Source organism: Giraffa tippelskirchi, chromosome 4, assembly GCF_054371585.1.
Source record: "Giraffa tippelskirchi isolate mGirTip1 chromosome 4, T2T-mGirTip1v1.2.pri, whole genome shotgun sequence".
NCBI classification, from domain to species: domain Eukaryota; kingdom Metazoa; phylum Chordata; class Mammalia; order Artiodactyla; family Giraffidae; genus Giraffa; species Giraffa tippelskirchi.
In genome coordinates, this window is record NC_137278.1 from 136,931,928 (window position 1) to 136,955,431 (window position 23,504).

Sequence of the window (23,504 nt, forward strand, 5' to 3'; positions counted from 1 at the left end):
TTGTTGTGGCTTGGTAAGCAATTTCCTCCTGCCAGCTGTCCAGGGCAAGGTCTAAGGAGCTGTGCCTCTTTCACCCCAGCATCATCAAGGCAGCCAGAAAAAGTGACAAATGGCTAGTTGTTTTTGGTTAAAGTGGTGTCAGTTTGAGGTCAGAAAATGTTCAGGCTGATAAATATCTTCACTTTTTTCTTCGCTGAATGCTCTTTGAAAAGGAAAGATGTGATTTAGAGGGGAGGCAGAAGGGGTTGGTAGATGAAAATAACACTTCAAAGAGCATGTCAAGCATGGTGGAGACTGTGTTTAGGGCTTGATAGACAAGGATGATGCTATCCCTACCTACAAAAAACTCCCAAAACCAAACCCTAAAACCCTCAGTCTAGGAGACAGAAGACCATGTAACAAAGTTGTTGCAATATATTGCAATATATATTTGTTACCAGGATTGGCTCAGGTGATAATAGAGGCCAAGAAGTCCTATAATATGCTGTCTGCAAGCTGGAGAACCAAGAAAGCTGGTGGTGTAAGGCAGTGGAATAAGGGATAAGGTTAGACTTGTGAGTATATTGGAGTGGCTCGCATGTGGAGTGTGTTAGAAGGTATGGCAAGATGAGGGGGAGGGAAAGCTAAATGTTTCTAGAGTTCCAGGAAAAAGAGGGAGCTTCTGAATTATGGCACACTTGGTAAGGATATAGTTGAAACGACATACTGAGTGTAGAGACTAGGTATGTGGAGTGATTGAATAACTGAAGTCAGAGAAAGCAAATCATCTAGGATAACTTCTTCTTTCATTTCTTGAGCATCTGGGTGAACTGTAGGGCCAGTCATCAAATAGGAAATGGATGCAAAGTGTTTTAAAGCCAGTTTGGCAGGGCAGAAGACAACAGCCCATTTGGTAAATACGGTATCCTCTGGCAGAACAGAGGTAGATGGGGGTCTATGATTTCTCTTACCCACAAATTTGCTACTGGATGGCGTGCTACTGTGAAAGCCAGTCTTAGGCCAAATTCTACTAAAAACTCAAATATGACTAGCCAAAAGCACAAGGACTGCTGACATGAACAGCTGACTCACTGAAAAAGACCCTGATGTTGGAAAAGATTGAAGGCAGAAGAAGAGGGTGACAGAGGATGAGATGGTTGGATGGTATCACCGATTCAATGGACATGAACTTGGGCAAACTCCGGGAGATGGTGAGGGATGGAGAAGCCTGGCGTGCTACAGTCCATGGGTCGTGAAGAGTTGGACATGACTTGGCAATGGAACAACAACACAAGAACAGTGCCACACTCTGCACTGGCCACCTGACTAGCACCTTGCAGAAAAGGCTTAGGATAAATGATTCCAGAACTTTCTGAGAAAAGGGCACACAACTTTCTAGCCTGGTTAGGTTACAGAGTTCCATGTGGAGGGGAAGATGCCCCCTGTTGGCATGTGAGCTAGAGGCTCTTGTTCAGTTCAGTTCAGTCACTCAGTTGTGTCTGATTCTTTGTGACCCCATGGACTGCAGCATGCCAGGCCTTCCTATCCATCACTCTTGCTGGGTTCTTATTCCTTGTTATTGCAAGTGAAGACTGTAGAACATTCCTAGCCAGTCATTTTTCTTGAACACACTCATATCTTTAATAGTTATTTTTTAAAAGTCCTACTATCCCTTAGTCTAATTACTTAATTGAGGGTCTTAGATTTTGATAATGGTAATTCAAATGTTTATTAACAATGATTGAAGCTTGATTTCTGATGAGATACTTTTAATACTAATAAATCCCCTTAGGGCATAGAATGAAATTAACTTGTATAACTGTTTAAAACTTAAAACTACTTCACACTGTTTATGTAGTAAAATTTTAATGTAAGAAGTTAAAGTAAATTATCAATAAAATAGGCAGGTCTGTGGGAAAGTGTTTTTACTCCGTTGCTAAGTCATGTCTGACTCTTTGTGACCCCATGAACTGCAGCACACCAGGCTTCCCTGTCCTTCAGCATGTCCCATGAGTTTGCTCAGACTAATGTCTATGGAGTTGGTGATGATGGTGGGAAAGTCTTAGACACACTAAACATATTAATTCAATGATTCTGATGTTCAAGTCTATACATTCAGCAGGTACATTTTACCCATCTAAATCTACAGTTCAGGAATGAGGTCATGCTGCTGCTGCTGCTGCTGCGTCGCTTCAGTCGTGTCCGACTCTGTGAGACCCCATAGACGGAAGCCCACCAGGCTCCGCTGTCCCTGGGATTCTCCAGGCAAGAATACTGGAGTGGGTTGCCATTTCCTTCTCCAATGCATGAAAGTGAAAAGTGAAAGTGAAGTCGCTCAGTCATGTCTGACTCTTCGCGACCCCATGGACTGTAGCCTACCAGGCTCTTCTGTCCATGGGATTTTCCAGGCAAGAGTACTGGAGTGGGGTGCCATTGCCTTCTCCCGAATGAGGTCATAGAAATGTAGAATTAGCCGTCATCAATACAACACGTATAGATGAAAAGGAGGGAGGAAACGAACTGGCCTGAGTGAAATTAAAAGATGCTTGCTCCTTGGAAGAAAAGTTATGACCAACCTCGACAGCATATTAAAAAGCAGAGACATTACTTTGCCAACAAAGGTCCGTCTAGTCAAAGCTATGGTTTTTCCAGTAGTCATGTATGGATGTGAGAGTTGGACTATGAAGAAAACTGAGCCCTGAAGAATTGATGCTTTTTTTTTTTTTTGGTCATATATGCATTTTATTTATTTATTTATTTTTTTATAAATTTATTTATTTTAGTTGGGGGCTAATTACTTTACAATATTGTAATAGTTTTTGCCATACATTGACATGAATCAGCCATGGGTTTACATGTGTTCCCCTTCCTGGACCTCCCACCCACCTCCCTCCCCATCCCATCCTTCTGGATCATCCCATTGCCCCGGCCCTGAGCCCTTGTCACATGTATCGAACATGGAATGGTGTTCTGTTTCACATATGATAATATACATGTTTCAATGCTATTCTCCCGGAACGTCCCACCCTCACCTTCTCCCTCAGAGTCCATAAAATTGTTCCATGCATCTGTGTCTCTTATTCTGTCTCGCATATAGGGTTATCGTTACCATCTTTCAAATTCCATATATATGCATTAGTATACTGTATTGTTGTTTTTCTTTCTGGCTTACTTCACTCTGTATAATGGGCTCCAGTTTCATCCATCTCAGTAGAACCGATTCAAATGTATTTTTTTTAATGGCTGAGTAATATTCCATTGTGTATATGTACCACAGCTTCCTTATCCATTCGTCTGCTGATGGACATCTAGGTTGCTTCCATGTCCTGGCTATTGTAAACAGTGCTGCGATGAACATTGGGGTACACGTGTCTCTTTCAATTCTGGTTTCCTTGGTGTATATGCCCAGCAGTGGGATTGCTGGGTCATATGGCAGTTCTTTTTTTTTTTTTTATTTTATAAATTTATTTATTTTAGTTGGGGGCTAATTACTTTACAATATTGTAATAGTTTTTGCCATACATTGACATGAATCAGCCATGGGTTTACATGTGTTCCCCTTCCTGGATCCCCCACCCACCTCCCTCCCCATCCCATCCCTCTGGGTCATCCCATTGCCCCGGCCCTGAGCCCTTGTCTCATGCATCGAACATGGAATGGTGTTCTGTTTCACATACGATAATATACATGTTTCAATGCTATTCTCCCAGAACGTCCCACCCTCACCTCTCCCTCAGAGTCCATAAAATTGTTCCATGCATCTGTGTCTCTTATTCTGTCTCGCATATAGGGTTATCGTTACCATCTTTCAAATTCCATATATATGCATTAGTATACTGTATTGTTGTTTTTCTTTCTGGCTTACTTCACTCTGTATAATGGGCTCCAGTTTCATCCATCTCAGTAGAACCGATTCAAATGTATTTTTTTTAATGGCTGAGTAATATTCCATTGTGTATATGTACCACAGCTTCCTTATCCATTCGTCTGCTGATGGACATCTAGGTTGCTTCCATGTCCTGGCTATTGTAAACAGTGCTGCGATGAACATTGGGGTACACGTGTCTCTTTCAATTCTGGTTTCCTCGGTGTATATGCCCAGCAGTGGGATTGCTGGGTCATATGGCAGTTCTATTCCCAGTTTTTTAAGGAATCTCCACACTGTTCTCCATAGTGGCTGTACTAGTTTGCATTCCCACCAACAGTGTAAGAGGGTTCCCTTTTCTCCACACCCTCTCCAGCATTTATTGCTTGTAGACTTTTGGATAGCAGCCATTCTGACTGGTGTGAAATGATACCTCACTGTGGTTTTGATTTGCATTTCTCTAATAATGAGTGATGTTGAGCATCTTTTCATGTGTTTGTTAGCCATCTGTATGTCTTCTTTGGAGAAATGTCTGTTTAGTTCTTTGGCCCATTTTTTGATTGGGTCGTTTATTTTTCTGGAATTCAGCTGCAGAAGTTGCTTGTATATAAAACATATGGCAGTTCTATTCCCAGTTTTTTAAGGAATCTCCACACTGTTCTCCATAGTGGCTGTACTAGTTTGCATTCCCACCCACAGTGTATGAGGGTTCCCTTTTCTCCACACCCTCTCCAGCATTTATTGCTTGTAGACTTTTGGATAGCAGCCATTCTGACTGGTGTGAAATGATACCTCATTGTGGTTTTGATTTGCATTTCTCTAAAAGAAATCAAAGAGGACACAAACAGATGGAGAAATATACCGTGTTCATGGATTGGAAGAATTAATATAGTGAAAATGAGTATACTACCCAAAGCAATCTATAGATTCAATGCAATCCCTATCAAGCTACCAATGGTATTTTTCACAGAACTAGAACAAATCATCTCACAATTTGTATGGAAATATAAGAAACCTCGAATAGCCAAAGCAATCTTGAGGAAGAAGAATGGAACTGGAGGAATCAACCTGCCTGACTTCAGGCTCTACTACAAAGCCACAGTCATCAAGACAGTATGGTACTGGCACAAAGATAGAAATATAGATCAATGGAACAAAATAGAAAGCCCAGAGATAAACCCACGCACATATGGACACCTTATCTTCGACAAAGGAGGCAAGAATATACAATGGAGAAAAGACAATCTCTTTAACAAGTGGTGCTGGGAAAACTGGTCAACCACTTGTAAAAGAATGAAACTAGAACACTTCCTAACACCGTACACAAAAATAAACTCAAAATGGATTAAAGATCTAAACGTAAGACCAGAAACAATAAAACTCCTAGAGGAAAACATAGGCAAAACACTCTCCGACATGAATTGATGCTTTTGAACTGTGGTGTTGGAGAAGACTCTTGAGAGTCCCTTGGACTGCAAGGAGATCCAACCAGTCCATCCTAAGGGAAATCAGTCCTGAATATTCATGGAAGGACTGATGCTGAAACTGAAGCTCCAATACTATGGCCACCTGATGTAAAGAACTGACTCAGAGGAAAAGACCCTGATGCTGGGAAAGATTGAAGGTGGGAGGAGAAGGGGATGACAGAGGATGAGATGGTTGGATGGCATCACCGACTCAATGGACATGAGTTTCAGTGGACTCCAGGAGCTGGTGATGAACAGGGAGGCCTGGCGTGCTGTAGTCCATGGGGTCGTAAAGAGTTGGACATGACTGAGCGACTGAACTGAACTGAACTGAACTAGAGTAGTATACAGAAAAGCTGCAAATTTGTTTGCATAATCAACCGTGTGTGGATTTCTTGATTTCTATTCTTCATGGATAATAATCAGAATGGCTGCACTAATTGCTTGTATTAACTTATAAATCTCAAATAACCCTGTGAGGTGGTTGTTGGTTGTTCTGTCACTCAGTTTTGTTTGACTCTTTGTGATCCATGCACTGCACACGCCAGGCTTCCTTGTCCATCACCAACTCTCAGAGCTTGCTCAAACTCATGTCTATCAAGTCAGTGATGCCCTCCAACCATCTCATCCTCTGTTGACCCCTTCTCCTCCTGCCTTCAATCTTTCCCAGCATCAGGGTCTTTTCCAGTGAGTCGGCTCTTCACATCAGGTGGCCAAAGTATTGGGAGTTTCAGCTTCAGCATCAGTCCTTCCAATGATATTCAGGACTTATTTCCTTTAGGATGGACTGGTTGGATCTCCTTGCAGTCCAAGGGACTCTAAAGAGTCTTCTCCAACACCACAGTTCAAAAGTATCAATTCACTGGTGCTCAGCCTTCTTTAGGGTCCATCTCTCACATCCACACATGGAAAACCATGCTTTGACTATACAGACCTTTGTCAGCAAATTAACATCTCTGCTTTTTAATATGCTGTCTGGGTTTGTCGTAGCTTTTCTTCCAAGGAGCAAGCGTCTTTTAATTTCATGGCTGCAGTCACCATCTGCAGCAATTTTGGAGTCTAAGCAAATAAAGTCTCTCACTTTTTCCATTGTTTCTCCATCTATTTGCTATGAAGTGATGGGACCAGATACCATGATCTTAGTTTTTTTGAATACTGAGTTTTAAGCCAGCTTTTTCACTTTCGTCTTTCACCTTCCTCAAGAGTCTCTTTAGTTCATCTTCGCTTTCTGCCACAAGGGTGGTGTTTTCTGCTTAACTGAGGTTATTGATAGTTTTCCCAGCAATCTTATTATTCTACTTATTGTAGATGAAGGAACCAAATCACAAATAAGTAACTTCCCCGATATCACATAAGTCCAAAAAAAAAAAAAAGCCAATATGATGCCTGTGCCCTTTGCACTAAAGTAAAAGCTAAAGTTTTATTAGCAATGGAGACAAAGGAGGTGGTTTTACTAGGTGAGTTAAACAAGTAAACATAGAGATTTTCTTTCTTTTATTTCTAAAACAGAAAATCAAATTACTCTAAATAAAAACTAAATGCTCTCCTCTCGGAAGGCCCAGCCTTGTCCCAGAGCTTAATGAAGCTTCTTAATTAAACAACGTGATCACTGGGAAGAAGCATTTCTAAGTGGCAGGTTGAAGGAGAGGGCAGACAGCAAGAGTAATCCAACTTGGAACTCTCTGGAAATAGTGATGTCCGATTCTCTCCATGAGGGAAGGGAATTAGTTTGGCTCATCAGGAGGGCAGGTACTCCTGAGGAACAATAACTCTCCCCAGACAGTCCTTACCGATTGTGTCTCTCTGGATGGCTGTGTGTCCTCTTCTCTCTGCCACACGAGGTCTTGAACTGAATTTGTAGCTCTCCTGGGGCTACCAGGTAGAGAGAAATAGTTCCAGGTCTCAGGTCACAGGGCAGCCCCAGGTCACAGCTATGAATTCTTTGTGTGGTCCCTAAAAGCACATCCCAATGGCTTTTCCTCTGGAGACAGATCTGGCTGCCAGCTCTGTGTGGCCTTTCTTCTCCTTCAGGTGGTCACACAGGCTGGGACCCCTCTAGCGGCTGTGCTAGGGCCTGCGAGGGTGGGGTTTGGCATCTCACATTCATGCTGCTAAGTCACTTCAGTCGTGTCAGACTCTGTGCGACCCCATAGGCGGCAGCCCACCAGGCTCTGCGGTCCCTGGGATTCTCCAGGCAAGGACACTGGAGTGGGTTGCCATTTCCTTCTCCAATGCATGAAAGGGAAAAGTGAAAGTGAAGTCATTCAGTCGTGCCCGACTCTTAGTGACCTCATGGACTGCAGCCTGCCAGGCTCCTCCGTCCATGGGATTTTCCAGGCAAGAGTACTGGAGTGGGTTGCCATTGCCTTCTCCATACATAAGAAACCTTAATTTTAAAAATTTTCTTTTTTTTCCCAAGATGACTTCATGGACTTGCATAGAGGCAGAGGCTGTGGAATGTGGGGTTGTACACACAGACCAGCAGGGTTCAGGTGCCATGTTCACCCTTGCCAGCTGTGACACTTGGGGCCATCATGTCATCCTTCCCTGCCTTAATTTCCTCACCTGTAGAAGGAAGATTAGGGCTTCCTTGGTGGTGCAGTGGTAAAGAATCCACCTGCAATGTAAGAGACTGAGGTTCACCCCCTGGGACAGGAAGATCCCTTGGAGAAGGGAATGGCAACCACTCCAGTATTCTTGCCTGGAGATTCCCATGGACAGAGGAGCCTGGCGGGCTACAGTCCATGGGGTCTCAAAGAGTCAGATGTGACTTAGTGACTAAACAACAACAAACTAAAGATTATCATACTGTCTACTCCATAGCTACTGAAATTTTAATAGTCCCATGAAAGAACATAGTAAGTGTTCAGTAAGTGTCAGCTGCTATTGTTAAATGGGAACCACTAACTGAAACCGCCACCCTGGCCAGGCACCATAGTAACCACTTGCATGAGTCATTTTACAATAGGGAGTCCTGGAAAACAACACAGAACTAACAAGCTACCACCAACTGACAGCAAGAGTTTGGGAAAGGTCAAAAGGAGAGAGGAGACTCCAGTTCACATGTCCTACCAAGCTCCCAGCATCCTTCTTGCTGGAATCCACCCTGGCTGAGTGATGCATGCGCCACTAGGAAGGACCCTGAGTCAGAATAACTGGCAGAAACAATGCAGAAACTAACCCCATTACCAAAAAAACAGAGACTGTGAGCCATGTGGCCAAGCAGGTCTCCTGGGTTCCTTTATCCTCCTTTCTCCACTGGGTGCCCCTTCCCAACAAAGTCTCTTGCTTTGTCAGCGTATGTGTCTCCTTGGATAATTCATTTCCAAGTGTTAGATGAGTCCATTCTCAGGCCCTGGAAGGGGTTCCCCTTCCTGCAACACCATTATAATTATTATATGCAGTCAGAGAGTGAAAGTGGGAAGATTTGGCTAAGGCATCCTTTATATAACTCTACCTGTGACTCACCTGTCTGTAATATACTATGAATTAATATCTTTCAGAAATTCCATCACGATCTGATAAATAAGACAACTATACTGCAACATGCATTATATACTTGTATTTTTCCATTTAAAGAATTTTTTTAAAGAAATAAGACAAACTTTCTGGACATAAACCTCAGGATGACCATATTTGATGATGCGGACTGACTCTTTGCGACCCCATGGCCTGTAGCCTGCCAGGCTCCTCTGTCCATGGAATTCTCCAGGTAAGAACACTGGAGTGGGTTGCCCTTTCCTTCTCCTCACAGGGAGTAATTAAAGTTAAAGGAAGTAATAAGGGTGGGACCCTGATCTAACAGGATTAGTGTGCAGACAAGAAGAGACACCAGAGAGCCCACCATCTCTCCCTCTCCCTCCTTTCCTCATTCTCTCTCTCTCTCTCATCTCAGCATGCACTGAGGGATGACCATATGGACACATAGTAAGAATGTGTCTGTCTGCAAATATTGAAGAGAATCTTCAAGAGAAGCTGAATCAGGAAGAACCTCCATCTTGAATGTCTAACTTCCAGAACTGTGAGAAAATTAACTTCTATTGTTAAAGCCTCCAAGTCTAGGGTATGCTGTTATGGCAGCCTGAGACAATTAACACAGTGTTACAGTTGATGTATTATCTACCATTTTTTACAGTTCTCTGTTTGTTGCACTGGTTCTTTCTGTTATTTCCTTTTTTTCTTTTAAAAAAGAACTTACCCTCTTTTTCTGCCTTCTCTGGCTGGTTTGAAATGAACATTTAATATGATTCTATTTTCTCTCCTCTCTTAGCATACAAATTATACTTCTTTTAAGGTTTTTTTTTAGTGGTTGCTGTTAGATCGGCAATGTATCTACCAACTAATCTAAGTCTACTTTCATATATTGCTGTACTGCTGTATACGTTGTGCAATTACCTTATAGCCAAGTATTACCACCACCCTCCCATCCCTTAAAACCACGCATTTCACTCATCTATAAGCCATAATCACACCAAATGTTGTTTAGTATGATTGTATTGTTGACAAAGAGTTATGTGTCATTGTTTAAGAAGAAAAGTAAAATATTTTATCTTTTTTTATTCTTTCTCCAACTCTATCCATTTCTTTATATAGATTAAGATTCTCACCTATATAATTTTTCTGCTCTCTGGAGAACTTCTAACATTTATAGAACAGGTCTACCAGAAATGAATTCCTTCAGTTTTTGTTTAAAAAAGCCTCTATATTTCCTTTTCTGAATGATAATTTTACTCAGTATATAATTCTAAGCTGATTTTTTTTTCAACTCTTTAAATATTTCACTCTCTTATTGCCTGCATGGTTTTCTGACAAGGAGTTCAATGTAACTTTTATCCTCATTCCTTTTGGCGTTAGGCATATTTTTTCTGTCTTCTTTTACAGTTTTCTCTTTTTCTTTGAGTTTTCTGCAGTTTGAGTATGATATGTCTATGTATTGATTATTTGTTATGAATTGTATTTGGTGTTCTCTCAGCTTCCTTTACCTGTGGCTTGGTGTCTATCATTGTATTGCTTCTCATCCTGCTGACTATGCCACTTGTACTGCTGATCCTGTTTGTGACACCAGTTGTCTTGCTGTTCACACTGTGTGCACTGTTTGCTGAACCCAGGATAGTCAAGGAACTAGTGAAGAGGCTGCAAGGAGACTCAAGGAACAATAGGAAATGCAGACGTGTTTATTCTCTCCTGGCTGGCATGGCAGCCATAACACAGTCTCTCTCCTGGCTGAAACAAGAGCTGTAGCAGCAGCCACAACATAACCATAATGCAGCCAAAGCACAGCCAGAACATAACCTCATAAAACATGAAATGTCTCCAATGTAGCCCCAATGCAGCAACAGCCAGGGCTTTAATACTGAAGCTCATACAAGCTACTGAACAAAGCAGCCCGTGGCTCAGCGAGTACCTCGTGACGCGTATCAGTTCAGTTCAGTCACTCAGTCGTGTCCGACTCTTCGCGACCCCATGAATTGCAGCACGCCAGGCCTCCCTGTCCATCACCAACTCCCAGAGTCTACCCAAACCCATGTCCATTGAGTCAGTGATGCCATCCAACCATCTCATCCTCTGTTGTCCCCTTCTCCTCCCGCCCCCAATCCTACCCAGCATTAGGGTCTTTTCCAATGAGTCAACTCCTCGCATGAGGTGGCCAAAGTATTGGAGTTTCAGCTTCAACATCAGTCCTTCCAATGAACACCTAGGATTGATCTCCTTTAGGATGGATTGATTGGATCTCCTTGCAGTCCAAGGGACTCTCAAGAGTCTTCTCCAACACCACAGTTCAAAAGCATCAATTCTGCAGCGCTCAGCTTTCTTCACCGTCCAACTCTCACATCCATACATAACCACTGTAAAAACCATAGCCTGACTAGACGGACTTTTGTTGGCAAAGTAATGTCCCTGCTTTTGAATATGCTATCTAGGTTGGCCATAACCTTCCTTCTAAGGAGTAAACGTCTTTTAATTTCATTGCTGCAATTACCATTTGCAGTGATTTTGGAACCCAAAAAAATAAAGTCTGACACTGTTTCCCCATCTATTTCCCATGAAGTGATGGGACCAGATGCCATGATCTTAGTTTTCTGAATGCTGAGCTTTAAGCCAACTTTTTCACTCTCCTCTTTCACTTTCATCAAGAGGCTCTTTAGTTCTTCTTCACTTTCTGCCATAAGGGTGGTGTAATCTGCATATCTGAGGTTATTGATATTTCTCCCAGCAATCTTGATTCCAGTTTGTGTTTCTTCCAGCCCAGAGTTTCTCATGATGTACTCTGCATAAAAGTTAAATAAGCAGGGTGACAATATACAGCCTTGACATACTCCTTTTCCTATTTGGAACCAGTCTGTTGTTCCATGTCCAGTTCTAACTGTTGCTTCCTGACCTGCATACAGGTTTCTCAAGAGACAGGTCAGATGGTCTGGTATTCCCACCTCTTTCAGAATTTTCCACAGTTTATTGTGATCCACACAGTCATAGGCTTTGGCATAGTCAATAAAGCAGAAATAGATGTTTTTCTGGAACTCTCTTGCTTTTTCGATGATCCAGCAGATATTGGCAATTTGATCTCTGGTTCCTCTGCCTTTTCTAAAACCAGCTTGAACATCTGGAATTTCATGGTTCACGTATTGCTGAAGCCTGGCTTGGAGAATTTTGAGCATTACTTTACTAGCATGTGAGATGAGTGCAATTGTGCGGTAGTTTGAGCGTTCTTTGGCATTGCCTTTCTTTGGGATTGGAACAAAGATTGACCTCCTCCAGTCCTGTGGCCACTGCTGAGTTTTCCAAATTTGCTGGCATATTGTGTGCAGCACCTTCACAGCATCATCTTTGAGGATTTGAAATAGCTCAACTGTAATTCCACCACCTCCACTAGCTTTGTTTGTAGTGATGCTTTCTAAAGCCCACTTGACTTCACATTCCAAGATGTCTGGTTCTAGGTGAGTGATCACACCATCGTGATTATCTGGGTCTTGAAGATTTTTTTTGTACAGTTCTTCTGTGGATTCTTGCCACCTCTTCTTGATATCTTCTGCTTCTGTTAGGTCCATTCCATTTCTGTCCTTTATCGAGCCCATCTTTGCATGAAATATTCCTTTGGTATCTCTAATTTTCTTAAAGAGATCTCTAGTCTTTCCCAATCTGTTGTTTTCCTCTATTTCTTTGCACTGATCGCTGAGGAAGGCTTTCTTATCTCTCCTTGCTATTCTTTGAAACTCTGCATTGAAATGGGAATATCTTTCCTTTTCTCCTTTGCTTTTCACTTCTCTTCTCTTCCCAGCTATCTGTAAGGCCTCCTCAGACAGCCATTTTGCTTTTTTGCATTTCTTTGCCATGGGGATTGTCTTGATCCCTGTCTTCTGTACAGTGTCACGAACCTCTGTCCATAGTTCATCAGGTATTCTGTCTATCAGGTCTAGTCCCTTAAATCTATTTGTCACTTCTACTGTATACTCATAAGGGATTTGATCTAGGTCATACCTGAATGGACTAGTGGTTTTCCCTACTTTCTTCAATTTAAGTCTGAATTTGGCAATAAGTAGTTCATGATCTGAGCCACAGTCTACTCCTGGTCTTGTTTTTGCTAACTGTATAGAGCTTCTCCATCTTTGGCTGCAAAGAATATAATCAATCTGATTTCGGTGTTGACCATCTGATGATGTCCACGTGCAGAGTCTTCTCTTGTGTTGTTGGAAGAGGGTGTTTGCTATTACCAGTGCGTTCTCTTGGCAAAACTCTATTAGCCTTTGCCCTGCTTCATTCTGTACTCCTAGGCCAAATTTGCCTGTTACGCGTATACGCAGTGCTATATGTGATCTCAGCTGTTACATAATCATTATCTACAAAACACCAGGCAAGAGCGAGAGGCCGTGGGGTGAGGGAGCCCCACTGGCACCATCTTGTTAATTTCCCCACAATCATTGATTTTGGAAAATTCTCAAATATTATAAGTTTTAACATTTTTACTGCTTTATTTTCTCTTTCTTATATTCTAATTACATAAGTGTAAAAATACATAAATCTTTTGCAATTATCCCACAGTTCTGGATGTTCAGCTTTTTAAATTTTTATTATTATTATTATTTTGCATTTTACTTAGAAAGTTTCTAATGACATATCTTCAAGTTTACTTATTCTTTCCTTGGCTGTGTTTAGTTTATTGATGAGCCTACCAAGGTATTGTTCATTTTATTTACAGTTTTTAATTTTTAGCATTTCCTGTTTATCCTTGTAGAGTTTTATCTCTGTTTATAGTACCCATCTGTTCTATGTTGTGTACTTTTTCATTCATTTGAGTTCAGTCGCTCAGCCGTGTCCGACTCTTTGTGACCCCAAGAACTGCAGCACGCCAGGCCTCCCTGTCTATCACCAGCTCCCGGAGTTCACCTAAACCCATGTTCATTGAGTCAGTGATGCCATCTAACCATCTCATTCTCTGTCGTCCCCTTCTCTTCCTGCCTTCGATCTTTCCCAGCATCAGGGTCTTTTCAAATGAGCCAGCTCTTCGCATCAGGAGACCTTGATATATTAATCATAGTATTTATATTCCTTAACTGATAATTCTAAAATTTATCCCATCTCTGAGTATGGTTATTATACTTGTTTTTTTCTCCTTAGACTGTGTTTTATTCCTGCCTCTTAACATGCCTTGTAATAGTTTGTTGAAAGGTTAATATGCATAGGATAAAGGGAATTGAGATATACAGCAACTAGTGTGAAGTTTTATGCTAATCAAACTGGGACTTGGGTCATGTTTAGTGCTTATTGTAGCTGTGGGTGGCAGAGGCTTCAGTTTTCAGTTTCCTTTAATGTCCTTGTTTATATTTCTTCTCTTGTCTTGGGTTTCTCAAAGAACTGTTTCTTAAGTAGAATTTGTATCTTGCAGATCTTTTAGCTGTAACCCATTATAATGATATTCAAGCCCTACTGATACAATCCTGAGGTTTGGGGGACCAGAAACATTCTACAAGTTTATGGTTGAATCTCAATCTTTTAGTGGGTCTGTGTTCCTGACCCATGACTTTTACAGATGTTCTAAAGTTACTTTTTTCTCTCTGTAGGTGAGATAGAAGGGCTAGAAGGACCTGGAGTTGAATAATTACTCTTCCCTCAGGTGGATAAGGATCTGGTAAAGTAGTTTTTCTGAGAGATTAGGTTTTTATTATAAAGAATGGATTTTTCTCAAAATGATTTCTTTCCCACTCTCCCTGCAAGAAATAGGGGAATTTTTTCTTAGCTGTTCAACATGAGAACTTGAGGATCCTACAAGGTGAACCCAGGAAAGAGTGGAGGGCCCTAAAGACTGGACCCTCAAGAGTTCTCACTGTAAAGCTAGTCTACCCTCAAACTCTAGTAAGGCACCAAAGTTATCATTTAAGTGTTCCTACCAGTTTTTGGCTCCAGTAGCTCCTAATCCAGATAAGCAGATGTCACCTGTGATTCTCTGTGTTTGACTGTGATCCTCTGTATTCACCTGTCTTTCCCACTCTCAGGGTGACAATTTGCCCCTGTGGCCTCAATTTCTCTGACATATCTCAGAAAAGTTGTTGATTTTCAGTTAGTTCAGCTTTTTCATGGTGTAAAGATGGGAGCCTCCAAGTTCTTCACATGTTGTATCTGGGTCAAGCAGTTTATCCATTTAAATGATCAGTTGCTTATTTGTTTCACTTGCTTATTATACTACAATTGGGCTTAAGCACTTGAATTAATGACTGCAGAAGAACAACCACTGATTGGTTCAAAACTGTTTCAGCCTGCAGTGATGGGATTTTATTAGACTTTCCTTCTACCAACCACCCACCAACTTGCCAACTTAAATACCAAAGTCTGCTACTCTCTGGCATGTTCTGTTCAAAATAAGGAAATAATCAACACTGATGTATTCCTGCAGGTGGCCTTTAAGAGTAATTCAAAAGAAAGAAGATGGTCATAGATCGCTTTGTTCTTTAGTGAAACACTACAACATCCATTTGGGTTGATTGCTCAACTGTGGAGACACAGAACCCAAAGAGAGTGACATTCTGCCCACTAGCTCTCCAGGTTTCCTTTCTCAGTGCCAGTGAGTTCTTCTCTTGGACTCACTTTAATATTTCCTTGTTCATGCCCTGCCACCCATTCATACACCAGGATGTGATCCTGAAACCACCTGCTTCAGAATTAGTCTGGGCTGTGTGTTTTAAAGTGCTTGCTCTAGATCCTGGGTTGGGACCTTGGGGTTTGAGGTGTAGAATCTGGAAATACAACTCCTTCTTATTCCTGGCCTACCACCACCACCGTGGTTCCTACATTCACTTAGCACATTTGAGTCAGTTCTAATCAGGTGGATAAACCTGAAGCCTATTATACAGAGTGAAGTAAGCCAGAGAGACAAATACTGTATATTAACACATGTATATGGAATTTGAAAGATAGCACTCATGATCCTACATGTAGGGCAGCAAAGGAGACACAGACATAAAGAACAGATTTTGAACTCAGTGGGAGAAGGCGAGGATGGGCTGATTTGAGAGAATAGCACTGAAACATGTACATTACCATATGTAATAGAGATGACCAGTGCAAGGTCGATGCATGAGGCAGGGCACCCAGAGTCTGTGCTCTGAGACAACCTGGAGAGATGGAGTAGGGAGGGTGGTTCAGGGTTGGGGGGACACATGTGTACCTGTGGCCAGTTCATGTTGTTGTATGCAAAAACCATCACAGTATTGTAAAGTAATTATCATCCAATTAAAATAAGTTTATTAATTAAAAAAATCTTAACGCTACTGCTCTTACATTAAACATTTAAGAAACCACTACGTTTAACTGAGTTTGAATGGATCTTCCAACCCAGGGGTTGAATCCAGGTCTCCTGCATTGCAGGCAGATTCTTTACCAGTTGAGCCACAAGGGAAGCCCAGGAATACTGGAATGGGTAGCCTATCCTTTCTCCAGTGGATCCCCTTCTCCAGGGGATCTTCCCGACCCAGGAATTGAACTGGGGTCTCCTGCATTGCAGGTGGATTCTTTACCAACTGAGCTATCAGAGAAGGCCTGAATGCATAGCAAGCAATTCAAAGGTATCAGGTGGATATGTACTACCATTGTGCTATAAAGAACATCAAATGAAGACGTGATTCATGCCTTCAAACACTCAAATTTAGTAGAGGAGGCAGAATAAAATGATGAATTATGGTGCTTATTAAACTTAGATACATGTGGTAACAGAAGCAGGAAACACTATTTCTGAGTAAGGGGATCAGGAAAGATTAGTGCAGGGGGTGACATTTACATTTAAGCTTTGAAAGCTAAAGAAGGAAAAGTGTGTGTTCTATGCAGAGGGAACCCCAGGAGCAATAGCAGGGATCTTGGCAATGACCGACAGGCGTGTGCAACTGTGGGAGAACTGGAGAATGAGATGAAACCAGACAGTAAACTGGTAGCCCTTGAATTCTAATGTAAGAAATTCTGTTTTATTCTGATAAAAGGAAAAGAAGGATGGGGGGAGGTTATTGAAGGTTTCTAAACAGTGGGTGACACTGTGAAATATTATGGCAGAAATGTGAAAGCCAAGTTTGCGATGAAAGACAGGTAGGAGGTTGTGGCAATAATCCATGTGATAGATAATAAAAAGTTAGTCTGGGTGGGTAGTAGTGGAGGTAGAGAAGAAAGTATCTGAACTAATATTAGAAAGGTTTAGATTTGCTGCCAGTTTCAATATATTTTTTTAAAAATTGAATAATATCAAAGTTGATGCTGAGGCTTCTGGCTTCTGTAAGTAGATGAGTGGTTAACAATAACCAAATGCAAACAGACTTAAGTTAATTGAATGATGCACCCTTCTAGATGCTTCTATAGATAAATGTAGTCTCTAGAAATTTGAGATAATGAAGATTATGTATTATGCATTAAGGGTAGCATATCATAATGAAAGCAGATCTTAGACAAAATTCTGCCTCCCACATCAACATTTATTAGATATATTCTAAATAGGCATGAAAGAGTGCATGCAATCTGTCTTGTAATCTTATCAACATCCCATCTCTCTGTTCTCTTAAGTGACTTAAAATAACTTGCGAGAAAGATTCACCTGAGGCAGATAACAATATTTTAGAGGCAGAATGTGGTCACTTTTCTAGTAACCATCAGGAAACAAGGATTCTCTGGTTTGGTGGCTGGATCTCAATGGTCCTGTAGAGATTAAGTCTTGAGTGCCTTCTCTGAGTGACCTTCACCAGATCTGTGAGGTTTTTATTCTGCATTCATCCAAAAATGAGAAGTATCATTAAAATATCTTCATCACTTAAATATTATTAAAATATCTTATCACTAATTTCACCAGTGAGGGATGATTTCTGGCATTCATCATACTATATAGTAATATCAGTTCTGAGATCAACATAACTGGAGCACTGTTGAAAGCACTTTGAAGTGCAACCTTTCTGATCTAATGTTAGCTTGCTAGCTGACCCCCCTAGAAATGAGATTTCCTATCAGGACCACTTACTGCCTAGAATATATTTTAAACAAATATGCACATATTGTATCACCGTGTGTTGAAGAATTTTAAACTAATTTTTACATAACAGCAAGATCTGTAATAGAAGAAGAGGGATGGTTTTGAGGAAGGAAAAATAATTTGCTTATGTAAATCCTGACATTTTACAAAAATATATAGCTATGCATAATAGGAGGATTTTGATCACTGGAAACAATCTCTTTTCAAATTTACTTATTCTTTGCTTTTCCTTGGTATCATGTAAAATCCTCTGCCAATAGAAGCATATAGCAAAAGCTAAAAGCGGTTTTCCACTAGCAGTTTTCCATCCCCCCACCCCCACCCCCCACCGCCCCGCACTGGGATCTGCATTTGAGTAAACTGGTTTTCCAAAGAAGTGAAAAAGAAAAATCCTATCAGAGCAAAACTGGCCAAAGAAATGACACATTTCCACATGTAGGAATTTTAAGTGTGTTAATGCTTTCTGAGTGTTGCAGAAAATGAAGCATACAATGCGTCCGTAATCAAATTTGATTCAATGGTACTGAGACTTCCCCCACTTTAAATTCTATGAGATGTTGCAGGGAAAGCACGAAAAATAAATTCTGTTTGTAGGGCCATGGTAAAGGAACACAATAGCATAGGCAAAAAGAATGAGTCGAACTCTGCTAGGATCTCTGATTTCTCCCTCCCAGGCCTCCTGCTGTCTTCCCATCACACTACTGGTATGAAGTCAGTGTACAGCACAGAGCAGGCTACACATATTGTCGGGGAGGAAGAAGTTACCTATTTTTCTAGGTTCTTTGGCTGATCATAGAATTAAACTGACATGAGATAGGTTAACAGGAGAAAATGAAGCAAAAGTTTAATGACATGTATACATGGTAGAGACCCAGGAAAACTAAGAAACTTGCCCAACATGGCCAAAGCCCTCACCTTAAATACCATCTTCAGTGAAAGACAAAAGAGGATGTTAGGGGTAGTGGTTTGAGACCTCCAAGTGGAAGAAGACAATTCACAGGGAGATGGCAAAGCAAATGTTTGCTGTGGCAGGCAGAGACAACAGGACACAGAGTGGACTCTGATCTCTAGGCCCTGCCTGGAGTTTCCTTCATCACAGCCAGCCCATATTCTTTGCAAACATTTCTGCTGGTATTCTGCAGCCATGAAATTAAAAGATGCTTGCTCCTTGGAAGAAAAGCTATGACAAAATAGACAACATATTAAAAAACAGAGACATCACTTTGCTGAAAAAGGTCTCTATAGTCAAAGCTATGATTTTTCCAGTAGTCACGTATGGATGAGAGAGTTGGACCATAAACAAGGCTGAGTGCCAAAGAACTGATGCTTTCAAATTGTGGTACTGAAGAAGACTCTTGAGAGTCCCATGGACTGCAAGGAGATCAAACCAGTTGATCCTAAAGGAAATCAACTCTGAATATTCATTGGAAGGACTGATGCTGAAGCTCAAGCTCCAATACTTTGGCCACCTGATGCGAAGAACTCTCATTGGAAAAGACCCTAATGCTGGGAAAGACTGAAGGCAGGAGGAGAAGGGGATGACAGAGGATGAGATGGCTGAATGGCATCACCAGCTCAACGGACGTGAATTTGAGCAAACTCAAGGAGAGGGAAGCATGGTGTTTTGCAGTTCATGGGGTTGCAAAGAGTCGGACGTGACTTAGCAACTGAGTAACAACTACTGATGATAGCTTTATTCTGGCAACAGACCCTCTATCTGAATTCTTTTAGGCAGTTAACTGGATAAAGTCAAAGTTTCTTCTCCAAGTCTTTTGAACCTAAAGTGTTTTCATCTCAAAATAATCCACAAGCCAAAGAGATGTTCTGGTAGCAAGCTTTGCTCGCCTATGATAACTGTGTATCTATAGATAATTTATATGCCTATAAACTTGAATCGGGCTATACTCCTTACTAGTTCTGCAACATTGCCCACCACATTTCTGAACTTCCCTCAGCCTCAGTTTCTTAATCTGTAAAAAGGAGACAATGATTATGTCTATCACAGAGATTACCTTGGGATCAAATGAGCTAATGAGTATGACGTGCTTTAAAAAGGGCCTGGTTCACAGTAAAGGATTTAACACATGTCACTGTGTTCGCTGCTGTGCAGTGTTGGGTAAGACTGGACTTGAAATCTTTGTAGCAGCTGTGGTCCTTTGCTACGGCGGTTCTTTTGTGTTTAGGTAAGAGTCTGACTAGTTCTTCTTAGTTATGTAAAGGTAAGGCTGATTTCCCTTGAGGAAGAAGGAACAGGCCATTTGGTCATGGACAAGGGAATTCCCTCTAAATTCCCCTTGATATGTAAAGGAGAGTAAAAATATGGGGCCCAGAAACCTCCTGAGAGGGAGAAAGATCTACATCACCTCCTTGAGATCTAATATTATGCCATGCTTTTAGTTAGTTATCTGACAAAAAGAAACAGCATGGGCCCTAAAGGAGTATGCGCCGCATGGAAAGGGAGAGTCTAGGTTCAATACCAAGTTTAAAAATGCTTTGGAGGCAGGACTGTTTTCAGTCCATCATCATACCAAGGCCTATGGACTCTCAGAACCCAGCATCCTGTCCACTGCATTGTGCTTTGTATAAAAAATGGCCCTACACTGAGGATAAATAAACTAAAGAGCTCTACTTTGGGAACTCAAAGACAGGAGCGGGGGATTCCTCTTGAGCCTATTCCTTTCAAAGGCTGTAAATTCCTAAGGGTGTCATCTTAGCAGTGTGAATCAACTCCTGTGACTAAAAGGGACCAATTTCCAACAGCAACTCCATATGGCAATGAGGAATCAATAATGAAAATAGACTTGGCATTTCTCTCAAATGCAGACAGGACTGAGTGACCTGGGTTAATGATTGAAGTGAGAACACTTTAGAGAGGTGTTACTGGATTCTGGATGATTTGGGCAAGCAAGGTTTTAGCTAGGAAAATGAAAATCATAATATATGATCTTATCATATATTATATAAAGCTCTCATAGCACTTACATTGCATTCATTAATCCTTCCATTCATCTATCCACTTATTCATTCATTCATTCCTTTATTTATCCAATCAACATGTATTTATTGAAGATACTCTTTTTAAGATAGACAGCTTTGTAAGATATGTTTTTTTGCTATGATGGGTCAGTAATCCAATCAACCAGACAGGTTTCATAGAGTAGCTCATAAAAAAATATGATTACGTTCAATTTGTTACTCTCTTGCCAATGAAACATTGTATAATCTGAAAACCCAAATCATCACTTTGTGCTAAATTATTTCACTTTGTGTGTGTGTATGTACATGTGTGTGTGAACACATGATTGACAAGTTTTGTGTTTATAGATTTAGGGGAGGACAGAATACTTAGGCTGGTCTGCTTGGTTTTAGTGTAGTGACTGCTATTTTGGTGTATAACTTTGTTTTGCAAAACAAAATAAAAAATAAAAGCTCTATAACACACTGCGTAGAGAAGAAAGCCTTAGAAAGCGTGCCCTGGGTGGGATCTTCCTCATCTGCCTATGAAGATAATTGGCTCCTGAGGAAGCATTGCTTGTCTTTTCTTCTGATGCCCACACTGAGGAGGTTATGATAAAGACAGCTTGCTTAATCATCTCATATTCACGAATATCCATACCCTAACACATCAGCTTTTGTGGTTCTAGAATAAATGAATTCCCACCTGGCTTCCTTGGTGGCTCAGATGGTAAGGAATCTGCCTGCAATGCAGGAGACCTGGGTTCACAATACCTAGGTCAGGAAGATCCCCTGGAGAAGGGAATAGCAACCTACTCCAGTATTCTGGCCTGGAGAATTCCATGGACAGAGGAGCCTGGTGGGCTTCAGTCCACTGGGTCCCAGAGAGTTGGACACCACTGAGCGACTTTCACTTTTTGTGGATTATCAAATATTTCTGCATCTGTTCAATAAAGGGAAGATTATTAATAGTGCAGTAAAAATAAGGCTGCATCTATATATCTGTCTGTTTCTTTGCTAATCTTCTATATTTTGCTTTTTGACCTCATGATGCTGGAATAAACATGTTCTTTGGATGGAAGCAGACATCTGGCCCAATATTCCCTAATTATTAGACTCTCTTAAAAAGCATCCCAATATCCTTAGAAAGTCTTTGAGCACCCAGGCAGAATGCGGAAGGAGCTCACTGCCTTATTTAAGAATTCCTATTTATAGCAGCATCTTGCTGAAGTATTCTAATCAGTTGTCAGGCAGGCAGGTCTCCCCTCAGCTTCTGGACAGCCCCAAGGCTCACAGAAAGATGGTGGAGAAGGGTCAGGCTGACAGATTGTTTTTGCTGTCTTATCGAGCACAAACTAACTGATTTTGCTGAAAAATCTCTCTGGATGATGATGGACAAAACATCTTTCATAACATGATATGTTTTCAGTGGGCAGTTCAGGCTTCTTCCTGTGGAAGCTGCCAATCCAGCTTACTTGTTCTAGTTTATTCCTTGTCAATTTTTTGTCATGATGACTCAGCCTCAGCAATTTCTCAAATACACAAACACGAGATTAGAAAGCAGAATATGTCATATATATGTACACACACACACACACACACACACACTCACACATATGAGTGTGTGTATATATATATATATATATATATATATATATATATATCTTTTTTTTCTTAACCTGGGATGTCCAATGATAGAGGCTGACATCAACTGCTGAGTTATTTTTTCTATTTGGTTGTTTAATTTCTCTTTCAGGGTGAATGCTTTCTGTGAGCATTAGCATTTGGTACAAAGACCTTAACACTTTATTACTCCTGTGTCTATGCATATGCCTCCACAACCCTTGACTGACTTGCCAGGCCACTTGCCACAACCTATAAGTACATATACATTCCAAACGTGGGTTACGTTTTCTTTCTACACAAAATATATGACCAGGTAAACCAACCACAGCACTGCCCATTGAGAAGAATTTCTCTTTCCAGTGTTTTTCAAGGCCATCCCTTAACGAGCCATATTAGATTTGGTGTTCAGCTGACCATCATATTCCAAGCCAAGTCATCCATAAACCAAGCCTGAGGGTTTTTTTTTTTTTTTTCCTTTTAGTTGATCATTTGGGATCTGTCATATATCTGAAAAACAGATGAGGAAAGGATACTATCCTAATAGAGGTGGATACTGTCTTAGTTCAGGCTGCTATAACAAAATTTCATAGATGGAGTGCCTTAAACAACAAACATTTATTTCTTACATTTTTGGAGGTTGAGAAATTCAAGCTCAAGGTACCAACAAGCTTGGTGTCTGGTGAAGGCCAGCCTCCAGGTTCAGAGACAGCTGTCATCTTGCAACATCCTCACGTGGCAGAGAGATTCCATTCTGGGATCTTTATCTCCTTGTAAGGGCACATATCCCATCATGGGGTCCCTATTCCCAAAACCTCATCCAAACCTGGTTGCCTCCCAAGTCCCGACCTCCTACCGCCATCACACTGGGGATTAAGCTTCCATATATGAATTTGGGGAAGACACAAACCTTCAGTTCACAGCAGATGCCATGGTGGTGGGATGGGTTCCGGCTTACCCTCTTTCACCCTTATACGTGCTCTCTGGTCCTGCTTGTGCCGGAAGCCAGATGTATCACTCTTATCGTACAGTGAACACTTCCTGGGTGTACCCAGCCTATAGTTGGCTTATAAGCAATTGAGCTATATGGTTAACTGGTATTCCATCTCTACCAGGGCCTAGT

The 23,504-nt window shown here is 41.2% G+C and overlaps 2 long non-coding RNA genes across 2 annotated transcripts in view; both read left to right on the forward strand.

Moving 5' to 3' along the window:
- The window catches only part of LOC145546532 (uncharacterized), a 37,070-nt gene extending 27,611 nt beyond the window's left edge, over positions 1-9,459 (forward strand). The window contains exons 5-6 of the long non-coding RNA XR_014082990.1: positions 8,890-9,022; positions 9,206-9,459. This is a non-coding gene — a long non-coding RNA (uncharacterized LOC145546532). The remainder of the gene's footprint in view (positions 1-8,889; positions 9,023-9,205) is intronic.
- A 4,946-nt stretch (positions 9,460-14,405) lies between these two features.
- LOC145546534 (uncharacterized) lies at positions 14,406-18,193 on the forward strand. The gene is made up of 2 exons (XR_014082992.1): positions 14,406-16,140; positions 16,275-18,193. It is a non-coding gene; the product is annotated as an uncharacterized LOC145546534 (long non-coding RNA).
- The last annotated feature ends 5,311 nt before the right edge of the window (positions 18,194-23,504 follow it).